Source organism: Fukomys damarensis, unplaced genomic scaffold (assembly GCF_012274545.1).
Source record: "Fukomys damarensis isolate Sample0158 unplaced genomic scaffold, DMR_v1.0_HiC HiC_scaffold_23, whole genome shotgun sequence".
NCBI classification, from domain to species: Eukaryota; Metazoa; Chordata; class Mammalia; order Rodentia; family Bathyergidae; genus Fukomys; species Fukomys damarensis.
In genome coordinates, this window is record NW_022900935.1 from 38960835 (window position 1) to 38970242 (window position 9408).

Below are 9408 nucleotides of genomic sequence, written 5' to 3' on the forward strand. Positions count from 1 at the left end.
AACCTGGTCAGTGAGAATACAGATATATTTATACATTTCCAGGCCTATCTTCAACTGAGCCAGAACCACAGAGCCAGAGGTCTGGACAGCTGAGTTTTGTTTTGTTTGAGACAGGGTCTCATTATGTAGCCTAGGCTGGCCTCAAATTCACAGTGATCCTCCTGCTTCAGCCTCCCAAGAACTGGGATTATAGGCATGTACCACCACACCCTGCTGGCTGAGGTTTTTTTTTGTTTTTTTTCCTCTCTCTGCATTTTTATTTCTTACAATTGAAAATGAATCTATAATTATCTTTTTTTTTTTTTAGTACCAGGGATCGAACTCAGGACCTTGCGTTTGTGAGGCAGGTGGTGGAACCACTGAGCTAAATCCCCAGCCCTATAATTATCTTGAAATGAAAAGAGTTTAATTTAAAATTTTTTCCCGAAACTCCCCTAAGTGGTTCTGTTGAACCAATAATAAAAATGTCTACTGTAATTCCTTTCTTTAAATTTTACTGAACTTTCCCTTTCAGTGGACAGGTCAGTGTTCCCCTTGGTGTAGACCACACCCTTCCCTCTCTCATGGCCGAGGACCAACCGTGCACCCAAACACCTAGAGCCCCACACCTGGCTCAGCCTGGAGGGTACAGGAGGAAGGGAAAGACTACACAGCCTCGGGCTCCCCAGGGACCAGCCCTGCAACTCTGGGCCGATGCATTAACCTTGCAAAAGAGCTCCAGGCGTTTCCCCCACTTTCAAGTGGCCATGAGGGGTGGTGATAACAGCAGTGACAGCAGGGGGGTAGAAGCTGTCACTGGCAGAAGCCTCTGGGCAAGGCTTGCTGAGCCCTGAAGGCTCAAGTCGAGTCTCATCTGCCATTCCAGGTCCACCCCACTGGGCACACCTGTGCCCTGAGCTCTAGATACCTGTCCCCTCTAAAGACTCGGACACATTCGACAGAGCACAGGAGTGGGAGACAAGGTCAATTTGAGGCTTTCCCTGTCTCCAGACCTGCTGTGTATGGAAAGGGATCACAGAGGGAGGAAGGGGCTAGAACAGCTTCCCCTCCTGCTGTGGGCAGGGTGGGGCTGGATTTAATGAGGCACTGTCCACTGTTTACCCAGCCTGTGAGCAAAAGCAAGCTTTTTTCTCTGCCCACTGGAATGAACCTGTCAGGTCTGCAGTGTAGACAGCCCCAGCTGCACAGCCGTGGGTGGGCAGGTGAGAACATGTGTGTGAGCACGCATACAGGTGCACACACGCAGGTGCACACATGTGTACGCATGCTCCTGGGCCACGCAAGCCTCTTTCCCCGGGAGACAATGGTCTGTGAAGGCCGTAGCCACCCCCCATGGACGTGCTGGTCCCACAGAGCCACGTCCTTACCTGGGCCAGGTAGAGGGAGCTGGAGGCACAGCTGGGACGCTGGCACTTTCATTATTTATGAAGCTTTCATTATTTCACGTATAAATAATCGATGACTGTAAAGTGTGGCAGCCACTGCCGTGGAATATTCATGAGCCATGTTCGTGGAGATTTCGGCAGCCTCCTGGGCCCCAGATGCGCCTGCACTCGCTCACACACGCACACACGCACACAAGTCCCAAATAAAAACCGTCACGATAAAGATTTCATCTGTCAGCGGGGCCCTGGGCTCTGGGAGGGAGGCGGCTTGTGCGTTCTCTGCCTGCAGCCAAGCACCCACTTGTCAGGGAGGGAGGAGATGCTGCAACACCCAGGCAGGGCACTGCTCGCCTGGCTTCATCACTCCCGCCTCACCTAGTACCTGTAGTCCTTCCCTCTACGGCCGTCCGAGACCCCTGCCCGCAGGGCCAGGAGTGAGCGCGGCCAGGGTGGCAAAGTCCAGACACTATGCGTGGAGGACAAGGCTCTGTCCCGTGGTCTCCTCTCCCCCGGTCCAGAGAACAAGGGGATCAGACCTCTTCCCGTCACAGGATTCTGCAGGAAGCAGGAGATGGGGCAGAAGGCAGCAGCAGGCGCCCCCAATACTCAAGCCGGACCCTCACTTTCTTCTCTGCCCCCTAATTCAGGCTGCAACAGCGTTCCACGCTCTGTCCCCCCCAGACCTTTTCACTCGCTGCTGACGCTGTTCCCTTTGCTCCTCTCCCCACCATAGCCTGGCTGCTGCCTCCTCCGCCTTTGAGTCCCCTCTAAATGCCACCTACTCTGGGTCCTCTTATTCACCCGCTAAGCAACTTTAGGCCCTTCCTCCAGACTCTGGGGACCTGGAGTTCGGGGCTCTAATTCCACTGTGTTGTGAGGATCTCTGTGCGCGTGCGTGCGCGCACACACATATATATACACACACACAATGGGTTGTGAACTATGTGACCAGGGGAGGCTTTGGCACTCCAGTGGCTTCTACCCCAGCTCTGCCACTTACTGTGTATCCTCAGGCAAGTTACTTAACCTCCCTGTGCTTGGATTTCCACTCCTGTAAAGTTAAAAGAGCATAAATAGAACCAACCTCAGCTGTTACAGTAAGAATATAATATTTTTTTCTCCAGTAAAAGTGCTTGGTCCAGCGCTGCCCAGAGCTCAGCGAATGGACAGTCCCTCGTCCCTTCTTCACTATCCCAATGTCCCCAAGCCCTGAAAAGCAAAAAGGCTTTTCAGCGCTCCTTGGCAGTGAAGCCTGAGCTGAGCTGACCTTAGCGGCACTTACAGTCTTTATTTATCCCACTTGCCTGCATTATCCATATGTATTTCCTGCAGAAATATGAATATGTTGGAGTGGTGCATAAATACAGGGAACATTATGTTTCTAAAATCTGAGAAAAAAATGTTCAACATGTGAAACACATCTGGTCCCAGAGGTTTCTAAGAGACGCAGGATGGACAGCCTCCTCACGATTTGTATGGTGGGTAGTTGGCTCAGACAAAGTGTCTAATACTTATCCGAGTGCCTATCCTAGCCTAAGACCTGTAGTCCTCCCCCCCATGGCCATCTGAGGCCCAGGACTGTGCCAGTCTTATTTGATGCCATGCCTGGCACAAGGCAGTGCTCTCTGGCCCTCCTCACAACAGCATCTGAGGAAGATTCGGGAAGAGCAGGTCCCCTCCCGACGCAATTAAACCCTGCTCCGATCTGTGCTGGGCCCTGCTGCACACGCACAGTGCAGGTACCAACTAGTTGGTCTAGGCATAGGCGACACAGACAGCCATAGCTCACACCATCTCCCGTTCCATCCTCCACCAAGACGAGGGAGCGTAAGGTTTGAAGAAAGCCAGATGCAGCGGTGCAGGCCTATAATCCCAGCACTTGGGAGGCTGGGGCGGAAGATCACATGTTCACAGCCAACGCAGGCAACTTAGCAAGACATTGTCTCAAAATGAAAAACAAAAAGAGATGGGGGTGTACTTCAGCACTCCCTGAGTTCAATCCCCAGTACTGGAAGAGAGAAGGAAGGAAGGAAAGAAAAAGAGGTGGAGGGAGAGAAAGGAAGGAAGGAAGGAGGGAGGGAGGGAGGGAGGGAGGGATCAGTGGTTCCTAAGGACTAAATTCCCCACCTCCCCACCGGAGATGAGACCCAACTGAGAAAGTACTGCAGCCCGGTGCATAAGGGTGAAGGGCCAGTGCAGTCCTTGCTGGAAGTTCTGACAGGGCAGACAGGCTGTGAGTGTGACGCTGCTCTCCATGGAAACAGGAAGCTCATCTGTAGATGGGGATACTGAGGCAGGTGAGTGGGAACAGGGATCAGAACCCAAATCTAAGACTCCACTACATCCCTGCGCCCCCTTGTAGTGGGCAGGTGTAACTGTGGGCCTGGATCCAGTCAATCCACACTGTCTGTCTCAGGCCCCTAATTTGATGAACGATGAACGTGAGAGGAAAAGAGAGGAGCCCTGCCTCCCTCCTCTCTCCTTCTCCCTTCCCCATCCTTTTCTGCTCCCTCAGACCCCACCCCACTCCCATCTGATCGCTGTGCAGAGGGCTTTCTGGTCAGAGATCTGCTCTGCTCGCCTGAGCCTCAGAAAGGACTTGTTTTGGGAGCTGTTTCCATCTCCAGCTCATGTGTGGGTCCCAGTAACAATCCCGATCCTTGTCTGGTGGCTGGAACAAATCCAAACACCCTGAGCACCTGCAGGGCAGACAGGTGACCCAGCATGGAGAAGCCAATTTGCAGGGATGCACAGATTTTGCTTCTGGTGCCAGAGTAACAGCCCATTTATAAATCAGGGAGAGACCTGCCAAAAGTTCAAGAACGGGGATCCAAGTCCAGACCTCAGGCCATTGCTGCTCCTACCCTCACCCCTCCAAGAGAAGCCCCTAGGACAACTTGTTCTTGCAGCTGAATTGGCAAATGTTACCTTGTATAAAACAGCCCATGTGGGCTTTCCAGAACTGAGGTCACATCTGTGCTCAGCATGAGGGAGCTCTGTGATTGAGTAGTGATGTCTGTCACAGCTGCAGCCACGAAGGTAGGGGTACATAGGCTACGTGTTCACCTCAGCTTGCAGGATACCTCTGGCAATAGCCTTCAGGGGAAAAACCCCAAGATACTGCTGCTCATTTTAGAACTCACACATTTACAAAACTGCTCATAAAGTGGGGGTCATCACAATCCCTTTCCTCCACACCATATGGCCTATGTGCCTCCAGCAAGCACAGAACCTCCCAGAGCTTCACTGCCACATTTACAAAACAAAGATAAAGCTGTGGGCTGGAGTGAGGTTGCATGCATTAAACTCCTCTCCATTTATGGCAACACAGAATGTTTTTACATTGAAAAGCCAGGGCTGATCGCCATGGATCAGAAACAGGACAGAAACAGGAGGCTGTGAGCAGGGGATGACGCTGGAGGCTTGCTGGTCTCCAGATCCAGAACAGATAAACGCAGCTGAAAGTTCAAGTGGTCTAGAATGTTGCAAACAAATCGCTGCCCTCTGCAGGTGAACTCTTGTTATCAAAATTCTGCAGAACACTAGATTTCACAGGGCAAAAGATGAAGCCCTTACCTGAGCTACCTGTTCCGCCTGAACAGCATCTCCTTCCAGTCTCCCCTGCCTCTTCCATCCGGCCAAATGCCTCCTTCCTGTCCCTCAAACTCACCATGCAAGTGCTTGCCTCAGGGCCTATGCACCTCTGCTCCTCCCCCACATCTGAGGAGCTCACTTCTGGTCCTAAAGTTCTCTGTTCAAACGTCATCCCATCAGCAGCCCCTCCCACCCCACCTCTCTGCCCCACCCTTCTTCAGCAGCATTTTCCCGGAGCACAGCTGTTTCCTGTTTCCCCCGCTCCTCCCAGTTAGAATGTGAGCTCACGAGGGCAGGATCACGTCTGCCACGTGAGTCACTGCACCCTGGCGCCTGGACTGAGCTTGGCACACAGAAGTGGCCCGATGGCTGGGTGTTGAAGGAGTGAGAGTTGGTGTTTGATTTTACCGCTGAAGACACAGAGGTGTCACCTGAGTGTCCTGCCCGATGATGACAGCTGTGCTTTATGGAGAGTCCTGTGTGCTGAGCCCTTTAAACCTCACAGCAACTGGGAAGATGTACAACCCCATTTGTGAGGAAGAGACCCGCCAGCTTGAGCGTCTTGGGCAAAGACACACAGCAGGGCAGAGGGAGGCGCGGGGCCCAAACCCTGCTGGTGACTTCTTTGCTGTCTTGACTCCCACCGTCCTCTCGGACAGTCGAGTGGCCCTTCCCACTCACTCCATCTCCAGGCAGCCCCGGGTGTGACCCGCAGACAGAATCCACCCGGCTGTACGACCTCCTAGCCAAGGACTGGCCCCATTTCCCAGGACTCCCATTTCAGCGTTTCCCGTCCAACAGTAAGTTCTTCCTTCAGCCTCCCCTCAATCCCGCTTGCTTCCGCTTCCGCTTCAGCTCAATTCTTGTCCCGCGGTCTGTGGAGCTCACGCCAAGAGTCCCGCACTGCAACTCCGACTCTTCGCTTGCGTGCAGGGCAGCCCGGGCTCCGCGGGCGGAACCCCGACTCCCAGGCAGGTGCCGTGTCAGCACTTTGTCCCGCCCCGCCCTGCCCAGTGCCCCCTTGCCACTATGATTTATGGACCCTGTCAACCTGCAGGCCCCCACCCCAGCCCCAGGCTCACGGAAGTGGCAGAACCCAGAGCGCTGGCTGTCGGGCCAAGGGGTGGGGGCCCATCGGGAGCATGGGGGGGTGAGGGGCCCCCCCGACCTCCAGGTGGGAGGAGCAGGAGCCAGGAGCAGAAGCCCAGGACAAGGACAAAAGGAGCAGGATCAGGAGGAAAGGAGTGGGGGGACTGAGAGTCAGATGTGTAAAAACCACCTCAGGAGTTTTTGGTTCTCTTTATTCTGAAGACAAAAGCGAAATGAAAATGACAGACAGTGAGTGATATTTAGCGGGGTTGGGGTTTTTTTGCAGATGTGGTTGAGGACCTGGGTGAAATCACAAATGAGCTTGCCTGGAGCACTGGAGGGATCAGAAGTGCCTCTCCTGCCACCGGCCACCAGCAGCGGAGATGTCAGCCCTGTCCCTCTGACCCTGCCAGTGCCACTCAACTTCTCTCTCCCTGGATTTCCCACCTGGGGCTCTGCCTCCCTCTGACTCCTGGGTGCGGTGGGTCAGGCTCTCTGCCTGTGTGTGCCTCAGGTACCTGCTGCCCTCTCTCTTTGCTGTCTTGGTGTGGGTTCCACACCCGGGCTGTCCCATCTTGCAGCTGGTGATTGGCCTGGGTCTGATGTGCACCCTGCCCCAGGCGGTGGGCCCTGTATCCTGCTAGAGCTAAGAGCTGGGGACAGCTGGGCACCAAAGAAAAGCAGCCCAGCTTTTAGGTCAACAGGGCTGGCAGCCAGAGGTTTCCTTTTATCTAAGATGGATTTGATCTTCCAGGCCAGGCCTGGCTGAGTGCTTGAGCACACATACACACACGCACACACACACATGTATCCACACACATGGAGACACACAAAGCAGGTTTGCTTTTTGTTTGTTTGTTTGTGTTTTGAGACAGGGTCTCACTATGTAGTTGAGACTGACCTGGAACTCACTATGTAGCCCAGACTGGTCTCGAGCTCACAGCGATCCCCTTGCCTCAGCCTCCCGAGTGCTGGGATTACAGGCATGCGCCACCACTCCCGGCTTACAAAGCAGGTTTTGAGCAGCATCACATAACCCCACAGCCACACCAACAATCACATCTCCCTACTGATATCCAGGATCCAGAGACCCTGACCCCAACTCCCAGCCCCAAACCACACCACACAGAGTCCCCACCTTCCTTCTCCAGGAACCCTGGGGCAGGGGAAGGTGCCTCTGGAAGGAACAAGGACAAGAGGTCCCAGATGTTACCACCCCAAGCTACAGAGACTCTAGCCTCTCGCCCAGCAAGGTGGCAGGAGGAGGACAGCTCCTGAGCCAGGCTCCCCAGCTGGAGGAAAGAAGGAAAGATTCGCTCCCAGGACCCTCTGTTGGCTCCCGGCCCTGCTCTCTCCTATACTGGCCACGAAAGCCCGTCACTTTCCAGGCAGCTGTGATTTCTTTGTTTCCTCCTTTCTTTGTATTCCCCTTGATTTATGAGACTGGAGCCGAAGATCTTTTCTCATTTCACTTACTTTGAAACGGACTCAAGTCGTTTCAATAATAAATCAGTCTAAATAAAAAGCAAAGCTCCCACGTGCTTGTGGGGGCCTGGATGAGGACTGCTCCGGGAAAGGCTCACATGGGAGGTGGCGCGCCTCCTAGAGGCTGGAGGGGAGATAGCAGCGCCTGGCCCAGGATCCTGGGTGGGAGGGTCCTAGTGCCCCTCGACCACATGTGCGGGAGAAGGGCACTCGTATGCCTTCCTTGTGCACTATGTGGGCATTGCATGCATAGTACATGCTTTACATGAGTCCTATGCACATACACTACATAGACACTCTGTAGCGTGCATATGACATGTGACACCCACACACTCCCCAAAAGCTGGGCGTTGTCACCACCCCAATCCCCACCTGGGCCATGGCCTCCCTGAGGCGCCTTCTTCCGCCCTGGCTGGAACATCCCTGGAGGACTTTGCCAGGGACTGGCAGACGCAGGAAGATTTCCCTTCCCCATCCAGGGCCCAGTGTTCTCTCTCCTGGCTCCTTGCTGTGCTCAGGCAATTTCCTTTCATCTTGAATAAACACTCGGTGCTTGTGATACAGGGCACCTTCTGCCCCAGGAAGCCACCCAGACCCATGTCCTTATCACAGCAGTGCCAGGGCTTAGCTCTGCGACCTTAGACAAGCGGTTTGACCTCCCTGAGCTTCCATGCCCTCGCCGCCCATGGGATAATGACCGTCCCCACCTGTGAAGTCAGAAGGCTTTGGCTCAGCCCAGGGCCTAATTCAGGAAAGTGGCTCGGGCTCCAGTGCCTGGGGAAGCCCACTGTGTGAGGAAAAAACAAGGAGCAGGGCAAGGGCTAACAGTCACACTCAGGGCCATGCAGGGACCCCCACACCCCCAGCCTAACAGAGATGGCTGCCCAAGTCCCCAGTGCCACCCCTTTTAGGAGCGTGCAGTGTCTCTGGCGCAGTGCTCAGTGCCACATCCTGAAGGCAGCGGAAATGTGGCTTCATTAGGAACTTGCTAACAACATCCTCTGTCCGCTCCGGATGCAATTCGCAGGCCTCCGAGGCTCCAAGCCAATGCCAACCCCAACCCTGAGCTTTCTGGGGCCTCCCCCAGCATGGATGCAGGGGCCTGGCAGGCCAGGCTGGCCTTGTGAGTAAGGCTGGAGTGGGTGTGCTAGGCCTTGCGGAGCAGGGGCTGGGGCCTCTGGAGAGCGCCTGGAGACTAGCACAGCCCCTGGGTTCTGAAGTGTAGATGGCCCAGCACCAGAGGATTCAGGCTTGTGGGCCAGAGAAGGGATAAGGAGAGACGGGGGCCCGGCAGGGGCTGGAGGGGAGGGGAGGGGCTCTAGGAGGCTGTGAGGTCTGGGTCAGGTGGAGTGGCACACCTGAGCATGGCAGGGTGTGGGATGCAGTAGGGGGTCCCCAACATTCTCACCTGACTGCCACGGGGAGGTACGGTGTGCCACAAGCAGAAGGTGTCCTAGGAGGTGACTAGGTGCTGTTCTCCCTAAAAATAACTGCAATGGGGCTTCTTTTCTTGCTGGGAGAGAGAACAGCTGCCCTCTCTCCTATCAGTGGCTCTACCAGCTCCTCAAAACCCTCTGCTCCCTAGGACTAGGGCTAAGCCAGGGGTCAGGGGCATCTGAGTCGGGCTCCCTGCCCATGGCTGGAGCGGCCACCAAGCAGCCGGGTAACCCCCCTTCTCCCTCTCTACCTCTTCCTCTGCCCCCATACCTGCTTTTATTTTTGTTCCCCAGTAACCATCCCGGAGACAGAAGCAAGAGGAGTTAAGGGACTTCCCTCTCCCCCGTCCCAGGTCCTAGACTCTGCCCCTTTCCGCTAGGGTCCTCTGCGGTGACAGCCAAGGCCAGAGGTGGGAGAG

General features: G+C 54.9%; 1 long non-coding RNA gene across 1 annotated transcript; it reads left to right on the forward strand.

Annotated features, from left to right (window-relative positions):
- The first annotated feature begins 5303 nt into the window (after nucleotides 1–5303).
- Nucleotides 5304–7499, forward strand: LOC104864872. Its single transcript, XR_781006.2, has 3 exons — nucleotides 5304–5779; nucleotides 6355–6582; nucleotides 7220–7499. It is a non-coding gene; the product is annotated as an uncharacterized LOC104864872 (long non-coding RNA).
- Nucleotides 7500–9408: the final 1909 nt, after the last annotated feature.